Here is a 21639-nt window from a genome sequence, read left to right as displayed (position 1 = left end):
GTCTGTACTTTTTTCCTCATTTTTCCTCCATGTAGTATTATTCATTTTGTTATTCTTTAGGAGAATTTCCTATAAACAAAAAGTTATCTAAGTCTAGATATAGTTAAATTAAGCATTTTGGGGAAAAGAATGGTTTGTTTATTCTTATTTACATATGCAAAGATGTACTAATATCTTTTATTTTATTTCCAAGAAATTAATTCTCAAACTTCTACTGAGCACCAGATATTGAGTGGGTGTTGATAAAATAACCCTGCCCTTAAGTTTAGCAAGTTTTGAAAAATAAAATATTGTGGTGCTGTGGGAGAATTTTATACGGAATGTGGTGTTGGGTCAGAGGGGGGAAGTGATCAATTCTTTCAGAGGAATGAGGGAGGAGGGAGGAGACAGAAAAGTCTTCATTAATGCACTGATGCTTGACTTGGGTTTTCAAAGGTTACTAGATGAGGAGGAACAGGTTTTAGGTTGAGTTATTTTGGGAGCAAGTGTTATATCGGCAGCAAGGGTTATAGGCAGGAAAAAGGAAAACTTGCTTGGGAAACTGAAAGTCATTCTGTATGACTGGCGAGTGGGTATAAAGGGGTAAAGCCAGAGTTGGAAAAAGAAGAAGGGACAGATCATGGAGACCTTGTATGTTAGACTAGATATTATATTCACTACTGATTTTACATGGAACATTCCTGGCAGGAACACAGATGCTCAGATGTGTTCAAAATTGTTAATTTGGGAGTATACAAAACTGTGATGCATAAAATCCAATAACCTTTTGTAGAAGGCAACTGCAGGGGGTCATCACAATTTAGTTAGTGAAGACTCTAATGCATACCTTCTCCTTGATTTGCAAAACGCAGCTATGCAGTAACTTCTTCTTGGGTCATGGAATTGCATTAGACATTAAATGTGTGAAATAGAAACAACTTAGGAGAAGGACTGATGAGAAGTAGAATTGGGGTCTCCTAGGCCTCTGTTTGCAAGAGTTGATAGGCATGAGAGGAAGTAGACTACAGGAAAGTGGGAAACAGGAATGGAGGGGTCCAAGCCAGGTCTGTTGCCTCTGGTGGCGCAGTTCTAGAGCCTCATGTCAAGTCCCATAAAGACGGACTACAGGCCAAGATTGACATAGCTGTTCCATGAGGTATGGTGAGGCAAGGGGCATGGGCAGAGTTCCTTTGGTACCCAGAGGCTGAAAGCCAGCATGGTTGGCAAGAAGAGCATTCTTCTACTTCCTCAGGAGACAGGACCACACTAGATCCTTGAAGTTTGGGAAGATCGGGAGATTGTCCCCTTGACAGAGACATTCAAGTTCCTATAGTAAATATGACTGGTAGGACAGCATCTCCAAGTGCCTTTGCTGGTAGTAGTTACAAAGGAGAAGGCTGGAGCGAAAGCTGCAACATAACTCTGGCTGGAACTGACCACTTGGTATGGGAGCACTTTAGGGTGACCCTCAGGAGATTCCCCATAAGAATTAGATGAGACTTTACGGGGACAGTATAAGTGGATGGAGTCAGTGTCATTGAAATTAATGTTAACCTAACAATAGATATTCTGAGTCCCATTTGTTTCCACAATGGGTGAGGCCTGGAAGATTTGGGTTACAAATAAATAATGGTAGACCAGGAGCATGCATGGTTGGGTGGTGAGGTTCAGGACCCTTAGCTGTACCTGAAAGCCTCCCTTGTCTGTGTTTATGGCACCGTCGTGATGGTGTCCAACTTGTGGTCATATCCTCCTAAAATGTGTATTACTATTACGGATTACACTGTGAAGGTTAGAAGCACTTCAAACGTGAGACATAATCATGATAAGAGTCAGTCCTATTGCTCTGTCCACCCTTTGTTGGCTAGCTTATCTCATGCAAGTGTTGATCACTGCAAGGGAAAGAGGCCATATATTCAACCCCTTCTGTCAAAGTGAAGAGATTTATCTGAGTACAAGTAATGAAAGCAGGCAGAGAGAGGGGAAATATGGCCAGGAATCAGCTACACTTGATGAGACAGTGATGTCTGGAGGAGTCGGTGACAAAAAGGAGAAAAATCAGAGATGGGTCACTGAGCACAGCCAGCAGCACCTCCAGGTGATGTATGATGCTACAGGTCACAGAGTGCTGCCTTCCTAACTGGGCTATGTAGGGCACTCATGAACAAGCAGATTTATTGTACTGTCACTGGTGCATCACTGAGCAGAGAAGATGTAGGGAACTGTGGGTAATAGGTTTTTGCTTTCTCTCCGATGGAAGCCTCCTTTATCTCAGCAGGCAGAGGCAGAGCAAATTGGAATTTATACATACATTATGTTCCTATCCTTCCACGTTTTGTTATAGTATGTTTGACTTCTGTTGTTACAAAAATAATGGGATAAAAATAACACAAACTACATCATATGTAATGACTAACTTTTACCATTTGTCTTTTCTGCAATTCCTATATTTCTATGCAGAATCTACCAATATTTATAACATTTTAAATAACGGTGAGGGAATAATCAAACACACCTGGGGTTTCCTTTTTTGAGGACTAAAAGAGGGAGAGAGCCAATTGTGACAACATGGATGGACTTGAGGGCATTATGCTAAGTGACCTAAGTTAGACAGACAATACTGCATGATGTCACTGATATGTGGAATCTAAAAATGAATAAACATATCAAAAAACTCCCAAACTGCTAGGTGGTTGCCAGAGGCGGGTGTGGGTGAAATTGGTGAAGGTGGTCAAAAGATACAAACTTCCAGTTACAAAATAAATAAGTCCTGGGCATGTAATATACAGCATGATGACTATAGTCAACAATACTGTACTGTATATTTGAAAGTTGCTAAGAGAGGGGATCTTAAAACTTCTCATCACAAGAACAATATGGAGGTTCCTTAAAAAACTAAAAATAGAACTACCACTTGACCCAGCAATCCCACTACTGGACATATACCCAGAGAAAATCATAATTCAAAGAGTCATGTACCACAATGTTCATTGCAGCTCTATTTACAATAGCCAGGACGTGGAAGCAACCTAAGTGTCCATCGACAGATGAATGGATAAAGATGTGGCACATATATACAATGGGACGTTACTCGGCCATAAAAAGAAACAAAATTGAGTTATTTGTAGTAAGGTGGATGGAGCTAGAGCCTGTCATACAGAGTAAAGTAAGTCAGAAAGAGAAAAATAAATACCATATGCTAACACATATATATGGAATCTAAAAAAAAAAAAAAATGGTTCTGATGAACCTAGGGGCAGGACAGGAATAAAGACGCAGAGGTAGAGAATGGACTTGGGGACACAGGGAGGGGAAAGCATAAGCTGGGACGAAGTGAAAGAGTGGCATGGACATATATACACTATCAAATGTGAAATAGATAGCTAGTGGGAAGCAGCTGCACCACACAGGGAGATCAGCTCGGTGCTTTGTGACCTAGACGAGTGGGATAGGGAGGGTGGGAGGGAGGCACAAGAGGGAGGGGATATGGGGATATATGTATACATACAGCTGATTCACTTGTTATACAGCAGAAACTAACATTACATTGTTAAGCAATTATACTCCAATAAAGATGTTAAAAAAAAAAGTTCTCATCACAAGAAGAAAAAATGTGTAATTCTGTGTGGTGATGGATGTTAACTAGACTTATTGTGGTGATCATTTTGCAATATATATAAATATCAAATCATTATGTTGTACACCTGAAGTGAATATGTTATAGGTAAATTATACCCCAATTTTTAAAAAAAGGAGGGAAGGAGCTTAACGAGATGGAGTGGGTGTGTTCACGGACACTGTTGGTGGCAAAGTCACTTGGTGCACTGCTTTGGGGGAGCAGTTTACATTTAAAACATGATTTTCCTTTAATCCAGCAATTTCACTACTAGAAAGTTTTCCCTACAGATATACTCATACAAATGTGCAAAGACAGATGCAAAGATGATCAGAGAAGCACACTTCAGAAGTAAAAAAAAAAAAAATGGAAACAACCTATATGTTGGTCAGTAGGGGATTTGAGTAAATGAATTACAATGCAACCTCATGATGAAATTACTCAACATTAAAATGAGTACTGTGTGTTGGAAAAGCCAGCTGTAGAATAGTTTGTGGAGTATGACTCCATTTGAAAAGTGTGTGTATATGCCTAGAATATATTTGGAAAGGAATGAACACTCTGAACAATCATTGTGGAAAATGTGACGGATGGGCATTTGCAGAAGTGGAAGTTAGATACTGTTGTACAAAAAATACTATATAACCAGCATCTTTTACTTATGTAAATTTTAAATGCACTTGAAAGTAAAAAACAAAAGGGAATATAATTTCAGGATTTTTTTAACACAACCTGCCTCAAGATAGGTGGGAGCCCCAAATGACAAATCCAGGTACGTCCCTATAGTGTGATCTTATTTTACATATCCCTCCTCAATGGGGTTTCTCCTCCCTCTTTTAAATTTCAGTATAATTTTTAGCAACTGCAAAATATGTCAAGGAAAAGCGAAAAATAAATTGAGTAGAAGTGGTTGTGTGGAATTATGAGAAAACACCTAGAAATGGTAGGAAAAAATCCTTGTGGACAGCCATCAGCCAAGAGGAAGTCACTGTCTACTCAAGGTTATTTCAACATTAAATTCTCAGGAAGCTGAGACTGGAGTTCTTCCTAATTCTTTTCCTGTGTAAATCTTGCAGGTGAGGGGAGCCAGCATGTTTCAGACGGAGGGCACCCCCAGTTCTCCGCAGGAATTTGAGCTGAGAGACCGCCACATCCTGAGGTGTCACCTGCCATTTGGTATTACCTGTAAAGAAAACCCGTGCACAAAGCCTATACCTCACTAGCTAAACTGAACTTTGATAAAATGTCCATTTTATTAAATTGACCACAATTCCACTCCATAGGCATCAGTGAGCACTTTCTGTGTCTCAGGCCCTGCTGGACGCTGGGGATATAAAGATGAAAGTGCATGTTCTTACGGAGTTTACAATCTAGTTGGAGAAGTAAATATATGACACAGAAATTACAATTTAGCATGTTAGCTGCAATGAAGTGAGTAGGTTTAAGGTATAGTCACCAGGAAACACACACACACTGATATTTATAACTGAGAAATACATGCCCACTTTAGCTTCTTAATTCAGCTGAAGGAATCTACCACACAGACATCATCCTAAGCTCTTCTCAGGACAAACTCAACAGTGTTGTAAAATCACAAACTAATTGTGGGGACAATGGTTTGGGGAAAAAATAAACCATGATATAATTTTGTGACTGCCCATTTATGAAATGCATCCTATATTCATTCTTGAGAGGTTCCCTACTTCTCCAATTAACATTGCAATAAAAATTAGGGTCCTCTTTAGTTTTCCAAATCTGTTCATTGAGAAAAAGAATTTTTCCTTCTAAATATGGTACAAGAAATAAACAATTAGATTTGGATTATTCACAAAAACTTACTAGGAAATTCTAAAGCAAAACGTAGCAGCTAGCAAAGAGTAAACAAGAGCGCTCTTGACATCCTCAACAAACAGTAAATTTTTCCTTTCCATCCTAAGATCTTCCATACTTGTCAATTCCATTTGCTTTTAATTATGCCACGAGTAAGTCATATGGAAAAACAATAGATCTGTGTATGCTAATTATGTTTTGAAAGACAAATAGATCCAGCAGATTTAACTGAACAGAATAAATCTGTGTGCATTCTTTATTTTTGTTTGGCTGTCTGTTTTAACAAACACTATCCAGATTTACTTTAGCAGTAGTGTAAAAAGAGAGCAAAAGAAACTCGATAGGTAAATATAGGATTATGTTCAACTAAAATAATGGAATTAAAAATAAAGAGCCCAAAACTTGTAAAATATTTTTTTGTTCTCTAATTTGATATTAGGGGCCCTTTAGAATTTGAACTCTTTCTGGCTTTCCAGAAGGCTTTGGAGTTTGCCTCCCGCCATCTGCTGGATGGTATTAAGGTTTGCACGTGCACTAGGAAGAGATCTGGAAAGACATCCAGATTCTCATGTAATGTCTCTTATGCTACTGACCAAGGCAGAGTACCCTTTTCTGGCCTATAGCATTTTTCTGTGAATATGTTTTATCTTCCATTTTCACTGCCAGAAAGATGGACAGATTAGGCAAATTCCATTTATATTTTCAAATCTGATGTGTATAAAATATGGCCTTTGCCAACAGATGAGATTATGGGACAGTGAGTGGAAGCAGAGACCTGATCCTCCCCATCACATGCTTGTTTGAAGGGTTATGTCCTTAAGCAAGGGGCAAAGAAAAAAAAAGAAGTCTGATAAGCTGATATACTAAAGTCTTATTTTATTTTATTTTTCTGTATTCTATCAAATATCTTATAAATCAGGATGTTTACATTAGTTTTATTCTGACAAATGAACTCTGTGATATAACAATAGGGTATAGAAAAAAGGAATTGATAAAATAATATTTAAAATATTAGGTTTATGGAAAGATCATCATTTGAAATTGTGATTGATACTTTATTATTCTAGGATAACTAGGCTGACTTTGAAATCAAATCACTGTCTAAACACCTTATGAAATTCTATCACAAAGTGGTATAAATTCAAAGATTATTTCATCATTACAGACAGACAAAAACAAATAAGCAAAGCTGCAGAAAAAATGCCCAAAGGACATTTTCTCATTGCATGAACATTGTGAGGTCTTATTGGTCATGGGTTAACTATTTGGTGTATTTTAGATTTTGAAATTGCTGGAGCGTTCCCATGGGAAACAATATAGCCATTATTTTCATGGTAAAGATTTGTCCATCATCTCTGTCTTTACCCTTTTGCCGTTATGCATGCATTATGCTGATTGTGGCAGTGTTACCTGTATTTCTAACTGTACTTTAAGCCTAAAAACTTGTAATACTTCCCATTTAGCCAACCAGCCCTACTTTAACAAGTTAGGAAGAGAAATACATTTGAAACACCGAGTCCTTGATGTACAAATTGTGGGGTTTCATGGAAAACACCGAGCCAAATAGAAAGCCAGCATTTTATTCTTTTATGTATAGAATAAAAGTTCCGTGGGATTGCAGCATAGGGGAGTGCAAAGGTCTAGAGACGAGGGACTTAACAGAACTGACAGCTTGCTGTAGTCTTGTTATGCAAGATCAGTTGCTCAAAAACAGATCTGATAAATCTCACATTTATTTCTTGTCTGTCACTGAGGTTGGCCACTCTAACAGATGCAGATGACAAGAGGAAGGGAACTGTAACAAAATAGAGCCTTGCATCTCAGGGAAACCTCTGTCACTGCCCTTTTCATTTAAGCTCAGCACTGTGTCCCATTAGAGAAATCTTCCAAACACCTCTTTATCTCTGAGCTGAGTTGATCCAGAAAAGACCGAGTTCCATGAGACTTGGGGAAAACAGAATGTGTGTGAATAACTATGGGTGCAAACTCTTGAATGAGGCCACTTCTAAAAGACATTTGTTTTTACAAGAGCCCCTAAATTATTTAGGAGAGTAATAACAATGGAAGTATAGGAAATAAATTCCATCATCATTATGAAAACAGCTGCCATTGGCAACTTTTAATATATAGTCATGGTACCTGAGAAAGTTCTTTATTTGTGCCAACAAATGATGGGAATGAAAATCTGTCCCTTCCTTCACCAGATATGTACAGTAGGTCCTCATTATTTATATATTTTGTATTTGTGAATGTTGGGGAACATGGAAATCTATATTTTTAACAAGCTTCCCAGGTGATCTCCAAAAGCAGAAGCTTACCCACTGGCAAGCTGTGGTCAAATGGGAGCATGGGCATAGACTCCTTTTACTTTCCCTATCCCTCGCTTCAGAGGTAAACACTTTTAATGTCTGGGGTTTGCTCAATCTGTCAACCTCAGAGGCAGAAAATAGGCAAAACACTGGGAGGTGCTCTTCTTGGGAGTCATTATAGATACTGTGGAGCTCATCTTTGGGAAGTCCTAGAAGAGTAGGTATGAAGCTGCATTTAGTCCCCAACTACTCCAGTCTGCTCTATCTGACCTTGGATCATGGTCTTTATATCTCCAACGCTCTGCTTCTTAAAGACAAATGGGGAATGATCCTAACACAGTAGTTCACCCCTCACCCCTTACATGACTCTCCAAAATTTTCCCTCTAGCCTTCATCTCTAGCCTCCTCTTTTATCACTTTCTGCTCACTTACTTTGCTCCATATGCATGGGTCTGCTAATTTGCCCTTGAACAAGGGAACCTATTCCTGTCACAGTGTCTTTGCACTTGCACTTCCCTGGATCTTCACATGTTGGTGAGAGATCTCATTTGATTTAGCTCTTCACTCATGTGTTACTACATAAGAGGTCTTCTCTGGATGCTCAATCACTCTCCTATAATCCTGTTTTATCCTTTAAAAAAAAATCCCGCTCATTGATACTTGACATTATATTATATGGTTATTTTTTAAATTGTCTTCACCCCAATACTCCTCCTCAGAATGTAGACCTCATGAGGATGGAGACTTTGTCTTGTTCATCTCTGTATTTTCTGCCTACTATGAAAACGCTTGGCACATGTGAGTTCTCAACAAAATGGCAGACTGACTGAACAAATATTTGTCCATAAAGGGGTCTTTAGAAATCCTCTGGCCCCATTATCATTGCCATTCACCTAGTAAAGGGAATCCAAAATTTGATTGAACAATAGTTACTTTATGTTGCATTAATATATGCTTATATTTAGAATATGTTAAAATTAATATCAAGATATTAACACAGAACAAAGACAATGCAAAGCACTTATGTGAATGCTTCCTGGGAAAATATTTTTCCTGTTACAGAAGGGTCTAGAAGAGTGCATATTAACTCGACATGTACATCTGGGGGTTGGGGGTGCTTTGAATGGTCATAGGGTATTTCAGGATGCAGGAACAGCATGAACAAAAGCAAGGCATATTTTTGGAAACTGGGAGTAATTACAGGTGACTAAAGATGAGGGCACATGGAGGGATGTGGACAGAAATGAGGGTAGAAAGATAAAGCTAAGTTGCAAATAGCTTTGTCTATTATGTAAAATACTCCACACTCAATTTTATTTGGAAGAAATGGGAAAAAATTAAAGGCTTTTAAATGAAGAAATAACATAATCATGTCTGTGTTTTAACAACATAATACCAGAGGTGAATGGCATGTGGAGTAGAACAATTCTGTTGTAATTAATGAGGAGAGTTAGGTGGAGTCAGGGAAATATGGAAGAGTGTGGGGTGGTGACCAGGAGGGAGGGAAAAGAAGAAATTTTCCTGAAGTAGAATCAGTAGGATTTGGGATAGTTTTGGGTGTAAATAGAATAGCCGTGAGCAACCCACTTAATAGTACCATCCTTTCCTTTGGGTGTTGGGTGGGTGTATAACCCTAGTAAACAAAAAAATGCTTCAGAATGATCAAAGAAAGGGAAAACCATAGTCTCTAGTGTTGAGGAATAAACAGTGAGAATACAGGAAACTAATTGTTAATGCATCAGACCATTTAGGATTTATTGCCACAAGATTTGGAATTATTCAGATACCTGGTAGGTTTCTCTGAGAGAGTTGTATTATAAAATGAATACAGAGCAGAGATTTAAAGTAAGAAGTCAGAAGGTAATTAACTTGAAAACAACAAGACTTGAAACAAATAACCAACAGGAAAAACTGATTTAAAATATGCACTTACATTAACTAACAATATACCTATTCCACCTTCATTAAGATAATTGTTACAAATACCTCCTTTGAGCCATCCAGAAAGCGGATTATGGTTTTCCTATAACTCACTCAGATGTAACAATAGAATTGAGCAGTCATTCCCAGGCACTTAAAAAAATGAAAAAGGAACAGAGACTTATTTGGTAAGTGGCAAGGGGCCAAGTGGAAATAGTGGAGCAATTACCCACCCTCATCTATTCCCTGTCCCATGACCAGACAAGCTCTCATCCGGGGCACCTTCTGCTGGAATGCATGAGACTGGTGAAAGATGCAGGGGTTTTGGGGTTTTTCCTGACCCAAAATTTTTTTCTCAACCACACTGAAAAAATGTTGACTCATATTGAAGCAATTTAGAAACATACTCAGGCACAAAATGGAAATAGATTACATTAAGTTTAATATTTGTTACTAGGGTACCTGCTAAAAATAACATCGCAAAGTTTTATACTTCCTTAAAAGGGTTTTAAAAGCTGTCACATGTATTGTATCTACTTATCTTTTTTTTTAACTTTTTATTTTATATTGGAGTATAGTTGATAAAACAACATTGTGTTAGTTTTAGGTGTACAGTAAAGTGATTCAGTCATACATATACATGTATCTATTCTTTTTCATATTTTTTTCCCATTTAGGTTGTTACATAATATTGAGCAGAGTTCCCAAAGGATTAAACACGTAAATATGAGACCAGACACTATAAAACTCCTAGAGGAAAATATAGGCAGAACACTCTCTGACATAAATCGCAGCAGTATCTTTTTTGATCTATCTCCCAGAGTAATGGAAATAAAAACAAAAATAAACAATGGGACCTAATTAAACTCAAAAGCTTTTGCACAGCAAAAGAAACCATAAACAAAATGAAAGGACAACCCACAGAATGGGAGAAAATATTTGCATATGATGTGACCGACAAGGGATTGGTCTCCAAAATTTACAAACAACACATGTGGCTTAATATCACCAAAATAAACAACCCAATCAAAAACTGGGCAGAAGACCTAAACAGACTTTTCTCCAAAGAAGACATACAGATGGCCAAGAGGCACATGAAAAGATGTTCAACATCACCAGTTATTAGAGAGATGCAAATCAAAACGACAATGAGATATAACCTCACACCAGTCACAAAGTCTGTCATCAAAAAATCCACAAACAATAAATGCTGGAGAGGGTGTGGAGAAAAAGCAACCCTCCTACACCGTTGGTGGGAATGTAAATTGGTACGGCCACTATGGAGGACATTGTGGAGGTTCCTCAAAGATGCAGGTTTAATGGCACCTCCTTGACCGAGACTTGGTAATGGCAGGTCCTCTTACCAAGGATCCTATTCATGAGGCAAAGGGAGGGGCACAAAGCAGCAGAGCTGGGCTTCTAGGCACAGGTATATAGCATGTCAACTGTAACAACCTTGGTCTGTGATCTCAAAAGCTCCCCTTCTCAGAGATATGAGTTTATCACTCAATGATTATGCGCTCTGAAGAACTACTCAGAAAAGTGAGGGCTCAACTGATTTCTCTTACTTATGGGGACAAAGTTCAGTACGACTCAGGCACTTTGTACTCACGATTTTTCATGGCTAGGTTGTACTCATCATTTCAAAAGTATCTCAAATTCACCGTAAACTCATCATTTCAAAAGTATCTCAAATTCACCATAAATTTTAAACAGAAACAAACTCAATATCCAGTAATAATATATCCAATATGGTTTTTCTTGCCTTTTATAATGAAATAACTCTCCATAATTAGGGTAATCTCAAATTTTCTCATCCCCCCCAGATAGTCACAAATCTTGGGAAACATAGTGTTCAACTATTAATTATTGCTTGCATTTTTGGATGGCCAAACACAATATGTGAAGTGACTAGCTGGAATCTTCAATTTCAGTATTCATATACAAATTTTCTCAGAAAACTTTGCTGTTCATCTCACCTGACCTTCACAAAGTACATGTGTGCTCAATTAGCTCTTAGGTTCCGTGATTTCCAAGCCAGTCTCATTCATCTTTGACTTCATAAAATATATGCTCAAGATGCCATATAGCAATCAAATAAGTATTCAGGAATTGCTCTTTTTTTTTTTTTGAGAGAACACACTAAGTATGCACTTTATTCAGCTTAAGGATTTCATATGAAAACTCTAAGAATATAATACAATTCCAACATATGCAAATCCATATGAAGGTCTGCATTACGACTAATATTATTTAGAGGTAAAATTTTAAAGTGAGAAAATTTTTTTTTCAAATTCAAGCAGATTTAATTGTGGGTGATAAAGCACACAGACACAAAAAAGGTGACTTAGATTTAAGGCACACAAAAAGGCTAATGTACTCTTAGCAAAAGTAACAGGTAGAATTCTCTCCAGTGCTTTTGGTCAAGTTTCTTTCCATGGTGAGCCCACATTGCTACATTCCAGAAACAAATGGCAAAACAAGCCAGCTAGTTGTCCATTGCACGGAAATACCAGGTTTTTATTATATCATAAACAAAATGGTGGTCAAGGAGGAGTTCATAAAAATGCTTTAGCCCTTAAGTGAAAGACAACAGGCAGAGTAGGAATTGCTCTTCTTTATTTCTTGGTTTTATAAATAAGTTTTTATGTCTTTTCTAGTCTGGTACATTAGTCAGTCATCTGTAGGTAGCCTCAGAAACTGAAAAATCTTCTACTTACATATACATATATGAGCATATCCATCATTTCTTATTTTCATAAAGATCCACTTCATAATTTAGAGAGTCCTTGTGACTATTATCGCTAGCAGTATTCCAATTGGAATATTTGTTTTGAAATTATATAGGAAGATTATTCTGAAGGCTTGGAGATCATGGGATTAACTGTAGAACTATGGCTTCGAAAAATAAAGAACTGAGGTCAGTAGGATAATGGGATCTACCTGGGGTCTGAGCATACTGCTAAGTCTGAATCATTTTATAAATGATTCAATTGCTAGAAGTCTTGCATTAAATAGAATTTAGAACAATAAACATTGTGTGCAAAGGATAAAGTGGGATAAAGTCCATATACTACCACAGGAAGCTTATTGTCCAATATGGGCAACAGACTTCAATACATCACACTCTAGTAAAATGCATTACATGGTGATTATCCCCAAATGAGGGATAAACAGGGTGCTATGAAAAGGTAATCATTCTTAACAATGTAATTAGGAAACACTTTATGAAGGATATGGCATTGGAACAAGGCTTTAAAGACAAGGGAATAAGAACTAAGGCTGGGCTCCCCTGGTGGCGCAGTGGTTGAGAGTCCCCCTGCCGACGCAGGGGACATGGGTTCGTGACCCGGTCCGGGAAGACCCCACGTGCCACAGGGCGGCTAGGCCCGTGAGCCATGGCCGCTGAGCCTGTGCGTCCGGAGCCTGAGCTCCGCAATGGGAGAGGCCACAACAGTGAGAGGCCTGCGTACCGCAAAAAAAAAAAAAAAAAAAAAAAGAACTAAGGCTGATGGAACAGCTCAACTGTCATATCCAGGTCAGAGATAATGAAGGGCTAAAAGAGGCCACAGGGAATTGAGAAATCGAAAGTGTGTTCCGGGAATGGCCTATAGTTGTATGGGGCTGGTGTGGGGGGTATCTGTGATTATACTTTCCATCCTACTTGAGAGAAAATCAGAAGCCACTTCTGTATGCCAAGGATGGCAAACACAGGACCAAAAGCATGATTTTAGGTAATTCTATTTAACTTTGCATTTTACAGTTGCATATGTCAGTCCAGATTTAAGGCACACAAAAAGGCTAATGTAGTTTTAGCCTTTAGACTAATGTAGGTCTACTGATGATACTGAATAATTTTCTGGTCCCCAGTGATACTGTGAGAAGGTATAGTTTCACATAATTGCATGGCATCCATTATGAACATTTATTTCCTTCAAATTTTTTAATTGAGTGGCTGTTAATTGCTCTCCTCACACCATGGTCCCAGGAATAATCACTGGTGGTTGTTCTCACTCATCAATAATGCTCACTGTGTTGCAGTAAATTCATCCATGAATATTTTCTGAAAAACTTTATTAAGTTTCTCTTATTGTATTGGAAAGAGCAGCCCCAAGAACAGACCTTTTGTCTGAAGTGTAATCATTAATTTTGCCCTTCTTGCTGAATATCTCTGATTCTTGCTTTGTAAATTGCCTGTATTATCCTAGATTTAACCATAGTCTGAGATGACATTTACAGGAGCAATGTCCACATTTACAGGGCTCCATGCACTTCCAATATACTCCGTGTAAGAATGATGGTATGGATGGTAACCCCTTACTCATGGAGAGAAATCAGGTTCTGTTTCATAAATAAATTCCACTCCCACATCAGTGGCAGTGGAAGCAGAAAATAAAAGTATTCTTCAACAAGGCCATATAGCCATTATGACACAGTGTCAAGGAACAGAACAAATTCATGGGACTGCCAGTAGGACATTGCCTCAGGGTAAAGACTGTGCTTGTAAGTCCCTTTGCTAAGACATTTGAAATGATTAGGGTACCCACTAGATCCTTTTACTTGGACAAAATAGTTCCCACAAAGATTAAGGTCTTGGTTCTGTAGAAGCCAAAAACCTCTGAAGTATCTGTAATTGAGTCTCTAGAGAGAGGCATATCTCAAAAAGAATCTTGGATGTCACATACTAATATTTTGGTGCAAAAATGTTTGGAACTTACAACATTTTTAAAAGAGCCATCTTGGAAAAATCATTGCCAGCCTGAACTAAAAGACTGAAATCATTTGAGATATAAAAAGGTCTTGCAACTCCCATCTTTCCTCAGGCAGGAATCAGTCTGGGAAAAGTACTCACTTTTCTAATTAGAGTTCTTACTACTTTTATTCCATTCCTGTTCTACCTCTGTATGTTGGATGTGTGCTGGGCAGATAACCTGTCTTTTTATTATGAGGCCTCTGGATGAAGAAGAGCTACATTTAGACCTAATGTAGATCATAAGGTCCTGGACTTTGAACCTGATGCTGTGACTAGTGAGACTTTTGAGGTTTTGTACATGAGAAGAATATTAATATAAAAAAGAAAGTTGATAGTAATAGTTTGTGCGATTGCTCAGGAAAAACTCCTATCTCCCTCCCACAGCCTGATTGATGCTAGGCTTGGCCATGTGTTTTGCATTAGCTAGTGGGATGTTGGTAGACATTATATAAGCAAATGCTTGAAATGTGCTTGTGTGGTGGTGCTTCTGTCAGTGCCATAAGAAAAACATGTCCCGGGGAGGCTGCTCGTCCCAGGAGGAGGGAGATGTGTGGAACACAGCTTGCTCAGCTTCCCTGCACACCTGCAGCTTCAAGATGTCACCTTAGTCAACTCCAGACGTATGAGTATGAGAATGAAAACTTACTGCTGTCATGCCACTGAATCTGGGGGATATTTGTTATACATCAATAGCTAACTGATATAATGCTATATCCTAGGCACTGAGCTCAGCACTTCATCATTTATCTGCCTTGTGAGCTATATTATTAGCTTCATTTTGCAGGAAACTGGAGTTTAGAGAAGTTCAGTAACAGAGTGTAGCTGATAGCCTGTCCTAATTATAAATCTTTTCTTGTTAACCCTATCAATACCTTTCAATGTTTTGGAAAATTCAGGTTTGATCCTTTTCTCCCACTTCCCCTGACCCTGCTTATAAAGAATCCCTGCTTTCGGATGAACATACTCAGTGGGTAGGACAAGAAGGCTTTCTCTCTGCTTACTGCTGTTTTTGACCTAAGCAGAGATGACACTAACCAGGGCTGACCATGGTCCCAATGGTGAAGCTGGCAAAAGTTGATCTGAGGCCTTGTAATCACCCCCACTTTATGTTGCTATTTCTTTTTCCAGTGAAGTGTACTACTACCTTTCAAGTACATTTTTTGAGTCCTTCTCAAAAAAAAACAAAGGATTTGAAATATTTACTTGGTGAAAGAAACTCATCAGTACTGTGTGGTCTTGATCCTAGTTACTTGGATTTTAAGCTTCTTATCTCTAAATGAAGATTGTGAGGGCTGGAGAGAACCTCGTTAGCCCTGAAATACTGTCATAAGTCAGTTTAGCTCTGAAGGGCAGGAAGGAAAGAGAAGAATGGTAGACAGTAGGTTAAAAGAAAGAAAGAACAAAATGTAGATTCGAGTTCACTTTAAGTGGTGGACACTTTACATGTGTTCTGCTGTAGCATATAGCCCACCTGGACAGAAACCGCCCTACTGAAGACATGTTATGTGGTGCCCCATACCCCTTTCATCTTCTTTTGTGTTCCTGGACCCAATTCCAGCGTGTGTGCAGAGTGCTTCCCACATAATACCAAGCAGTTCTAGAACACCAACAGGGTGTCTGAGAACTCAAATCTGAGCCTATCTGTGGGTGAAGACCAAATATATATTTATTATAAATCACAATGTTGCAATCTCCTCTGAAAAGTTGAACCCTGGCTGAAATAGCCAGGTAGGGGTCTTTCTCTAGCAACCCTTCTCACCAGTAGAAATGACTTACAATTCTTGGAAAAAAGTCCCTTTAATTTTTTTTTTTTAGCAAACTATGTCTTATATTGAGTGGATTTTACTTTTAAATTTGTAGGTTTTTCTCCTCTAATGAAACTGATACTAGTCAAGGAAAAAATTTCCCCAAACCTCACTTGGGACAGAATCTTTTTATGCAATGTAATTCATGACTTCCTTCTGGGAAGATATTAGCATGGCTAATAAAGTACTAAGCAATTTTCTGATAAACTTTATGGGAATTAATGGGGCTAAAATTTGTTCTTGGAAAACTTGTCACCCATTCTTTCTAAAGAAGATCTTTTAGTGATCTTCTGCTCTTTTCTTTTTGTATTTGATCTAACAAAGGCTATTTAACATTTTTTCTGTTTCTAAAAATGCCAGTACTAAGACTAAATCTTTCAATTAGCCTGCTGATTAAATTGGCCTTCTAACCGCAAAACTATAACCAAACATTTGCCTGTATGTGTAAACAGCAAGATTATAACCAAACACGTATCTAAAACTAAATTTCTGATATCAAACAAAATGCTTTAGCATTTGTCTGGGCCCATTCTTCCTCTCATTCTGCTGCTTGAGGCTACCAATCCTCTTTGTGGTTCACCCTGTTCTTTTCACAGGCCAGTATCTTGGTGGGGATGGGAGCTGAATTCAGCCTTGGTGGACCCCACATTACATAATAAGATTTGCAAAATGCCTGGCATGAAACATCTACTCAATGTTGATTTCTTTCCTTATTTACTCTGCTGTTCCTTCCTTCCTTTTTCATTCCCTCTGTTCAGAGAAACCATTACGGTCAACTGGCTTTAGGGCAAGAAGATACCCCACCCCCCACCCCGCAAACATTAGTCTCTCATCCTCACTTTTTGCTCATAAATTTTCACAATTTCCACTCTAAGTACTGCCTTTATATTTTTAACAAGTCTGTTCTTTCAATATACTACATTAATCACAGAATGATTTACTTTCTCTCTGTGCGGCTGACCTTGCAGGTTGATCTTCATTGAACTTGGAACGTGCATGTCCCTCTTCTGTGGCTGGGGGTTGAAACAGGTATGGGGATGAAACAGGTGCGATCGTTTTGTTCCAATCCCTTCAACTCAAAGAGCAACTTCATGGCTGAGGTCAAGCTGAGCATAGAGCCCTCCCCGCCGGGCAGACACTTTCTGTCTGGCATCATTAAAGCCTATCCCTGACAGCAGAAGCCCAAGGTTGTCCTTTTCCCATTTCTTGCCCCCTGTGGTGTGTACAGGCTAAAAATCACAATCCCTGCAGGAGATCTGAAACATGGGGACAAGTATCTTTATTTTGTAGAGGGGAAAGCGAATTCTCAAAGAGATTAGGTCACTTTTCCCAAGGTCATATGGCTAGTGAGTGTAGGAGGGGGATTCCCATGCTGGCTGACCGTGGAGTCCGTGTGCTTTCGGTACACATGTCAGTACCTGCAATGCCAGACATGTTTCCTAAGACCTGGCTATACATAGTACCGGCTGTAGACCAGCATTACTGGCATCTTCTGGAAACTCGTTAGCAATACGGAATCTCACGCGCCACCCCAATACTGAATCAGAATCTTCATTTTTACTAAGATCCCCAGGTGATTTGTACACATATGAAAGTTTGAGAAGCACAGAGATAGGACATAATACGCAGTTACTAAATAAAGGCATAACGAGTATAAAAGTAATTTTAAAAATATGTAGGAAAAGTCAAGAAGTTCTGAAATCAGTCACCTGGGAGAGTGAAGAGACCAAAAGAATGGATGGAAGGCAACGTGCAAAGAGTAAAAGAGAAGAATTTCTCTGCATTAAATGTCAGACTGAACGGGCCCATTGAGGACTAAGCAGGGAAAAACAACAATATCAACTCATATCTAGATAAACGGAAGATGCATTTAGGATAAACTTAGGAAAAAACTGTTAAAACTTCCAGAGAGAAGAAACAGATTAACCAGGGAAGGAGAAGCAGAGATATTAGTTGCAAGAAGAAACTAGAATAATATAAAAAATCTGAAGGAAAATATATTTGAGCCTAGAATTTCATACCCAGTGAATCTATTATTCAAAGATCGGAGCAAAATAAATACATTTTCCAACACAAAAGTTGATTCACTTAGGATTCTTAGGGGCAGATCACGGAATTGTCTCTATCAAGTTTAAGCAGAAAAGGACTTATTAAACAATGCAGCCAGAGGCAGAAGCACTCACCCACACCACCAGATGGAGCCAGCAAAAGCCCATGACTGTGGCCATTTTCTGCTCAGTGCCCATGATGCTCAGATCTGGACATGAGGAACTCAGCTACAGCCCCCAGAGGAATCTGATGCCGTTAATATTGTGCTTCCCCAAAGACCAGCTCTCTCTGCACATGGCCTTCACTTGCAGGTGCACATTGCCATCTCTGAGCCTCATATGGGTGCATCTGCTTGGCAGAGCTGAGGTCCCATAGAGATACCTAGCTTCTGGGGGGATTGGAACCATAGTTTCCATAAGAAAGACTCTGAAGAATAGGAAGGCAAGCTAGAAGAGGGGTTGAATCAGAGTTGAGTGAACCAGATTACAGTGACACTCAAAGGCTCAAAAGAGTTTATAATTAGTAAACACACTCTGAAATAATTATTCATATTCCAGAGCAAGAAAAATTTGAATCCAAGATGAAAAAAGAATTGCAAGAAGTATGGTGATAAAAGAAAATAGTGTTTAAAGTATGTTTAAATGTGTAAATAACTTAAAAAATAATTTGGGTCAAAAATTTCAATCTACATCAAAATATAAAATAGGGGTACATGGGTAGCAAGACAGTGGAAAAGAGTTCTTGCTATTATCTTGTTGGGTAGAAATTTTAATACTGATTAATTTGAGACATTTTTAAAATTATGTTTCAGAATGTGTGGATAATCACAAGGAGAATTAAAAACAGAATGTATAACTTTCAAACAAGTACAAGAAAAACAATACAAAGAAAACTAAATTAACCTCCCAAAAGATAGGTAGATTTAAAAAACTAGATCAATCCAGCAAAAGATCGATAACATTTTTCAAAAGACTAGAAATCTTGGGAATTGGATGCACAAAATGAGAAGGGAGGAATAAATCTAAACATATAGGTAATCGAAGTAAATGCTAGTGTGTTGTGCCTATCTCTCAAAAGACAGATTCTCAGATTTTAAAAACCATGCCAGGAAGTTTCAGAATAAAGGGATATTCAAAGAATTACAAGCAACTGGTCACAAAAAGAAAGTGTTATAATTGAAATAATAGACTAAATAAATTCAAGACGAAAAGTGCTAAACAGAGAAAAAAGATAGTTAATATTGATGAAAGGAATAATCAACCAAAAAGATCTAAATTCCTATTCTCCACATTGTTAAGTAATTACCTACCTAAGTCGTTACTTAAATTAGGAAGAATTTATAGAAAATTATAGCACTGAGGGCTCAAGTTAAAAAATGGAACTAATGTATAATATGGTAGATATACAATATTTTTTCTATTTAGAGGAATACAGAATCAGTGGCATACATGCAGAGCATGAAGGGAGCAAGAAAAATCCTTAAAGCAAACAGAACAAGTTCATAAGTAGAGACGAACTATGCAGATTCTCAAACAAAAACGTTCAAACTGCAGCAGCTGATCTGGCCCAAGAAAACCAAGTCTCCCAGAAGAGATCAACATAACTTGAAGAGCATAGGAAAAAAAAGACTTCCTAGCTCCTAATCAGGAGCTAGAGGTTTATATAAAACCCCACTGTATGGCATTTATACTGTACTTTCAGTATTTATGCCTTAACTAATTAATTAATTTATTTTACTTTATAGAAAATGTATTTGGTTCATAATCTAAAATGTAGCTTCATTTTACTCAGTGGATAAAGCTATCACTGAAATTGAATAGTATTTTTAATCCATCAAAATATTATTACCACTTATATGATCAAATAAAATATTCTTTCCACAAAGAAGGTTGTAGTGTAGCCAGTCTTGATTTTCTTTGTATTTGAAACCTCTTGTTTCACAAGTGTAGTTACCCACTCTGGTTGGGAGACAGACACTCAAAGGGTGAAGCTGGAATTTACAATCATTTTAGCAGTTTGGTATTTTGGTAGGAAAAATCATATTTTTCCCAAAGTCACCATGTTATACTCAGAAAATTCAGAAAGTGTTTTGGCCCTTGCTGTTCTTAGAGCATCTTCACCTGCACATCTTTGATAGAAGGAATTGGCTTGGTCAGCAGATCTTCCCTGGGACTTTTTCCCTTCATATTTACTGCTTAAAGTTCTGCCTCTTAGGGAGTCATTGTAATCAAGGGACACAATTTAGTATCTGCTAAAAATCAGAGCATAGTAAAAGTTTGCATTTTCAGTTCCTTCATCTGAGGACATCCATGTTTTCCAAGTCCCTTGTCAACTGTGACAAGTAGTGATTAAGAGGATGGACTTTAAAATAACATACACCAGCACTTAAATCCAGGCTCTGCTACTTAGTAGCTATGTGAACTTAAGCAAGTCATTTCCCTTCTCTGAGCCTCAGTTCTTGGTTTATAAGGTAGGCTTAATAGCAACAATTTGCAGAATCAGATAATGAGACAATGAATGTAATGCATTTGACACAGTGTTGCAATAAATGGTAACTATTATCAATACAATGAAATAGCTATAGATGTCCTTGGGAAAAAAGAAGTTAGCTGGGAGATCTCATAAATATCTTTATTGTTGTTTATCTGTTGGTGGTGAATGTGGAGCAGTAGGGATACAACGCAAGAGAAAAGAGAAAATAAAATAGAGGATTAGGGAGGTAAGCTGGAGCCATTCACCTGTAAGGACCTTAGTATTGTTTGCATGTCTCATCATAGGTATTTTGACAATATGAAGCTAAAGCATTAATGATAGGCCTTCGGGGGCAGCAATTCCCATTGCAAAAACTTTTCCAAATGAGTTAACTCAATCATTTCCTATGAAGCAGGCACTCTTCTATACACTTGGGACATATCAATATATAAATTAAACCTGCTAGGTTAAATATTTATATATCAGAATGGTCACTGTCGCATAATTTATATAATGGGTCTGGCCTGAAGTACAGGTAAAAACAGAACTTTTATTTTTCAAATACAGTCTAATTTGATCATTTCTATGCCAGATTGGCAGCAAGTGCAGAAAATCTATGGTGAGAAGGTGGGAGTCCCTCTTTCTTCTGAATTATGCAAGAAACACACAGATTCAGTCAGTCCAAAAGAGCTTTACAGAGATTTTTCAGCTGCTATTGTTACTGCTGCTCTGCTGTGGCAATGCTGAAACCAACCACTTCAGTGCAAAGTATCAAGTCACACAGCTGCCATGACTAGGACACCCGTGCTGGTTCAAATACATGTGCGTACCCAGTGGTTTTTTGGAAAAGGGAGCCCCAGTTTTCTGAGCATTATTCACAGAGAAGAGTACTCCATGTCTGAGAAT

The sequence above is a fragment of the Pseudorca crassidens genome, chromosome 8 (genome assembly GCF_039906515.1).
Source record: "Pseudorca crassidens isolate mPseCra1 chromosome 8, mPseCra1.hap1, whole genome shotgun sequence".
Taxonomy (NCBI): domain Eukaryota; kingdom Metazoa; phylum Chordata; class Mammalia; order Artiodactyla; family Delphinidae; genus Pseudorca; species Pseudorca crassidens.
The sequence above is the reverse complement of the archived record's forward strand: the minus strand, read 5'-3'. Positions refer to the sequence as shown.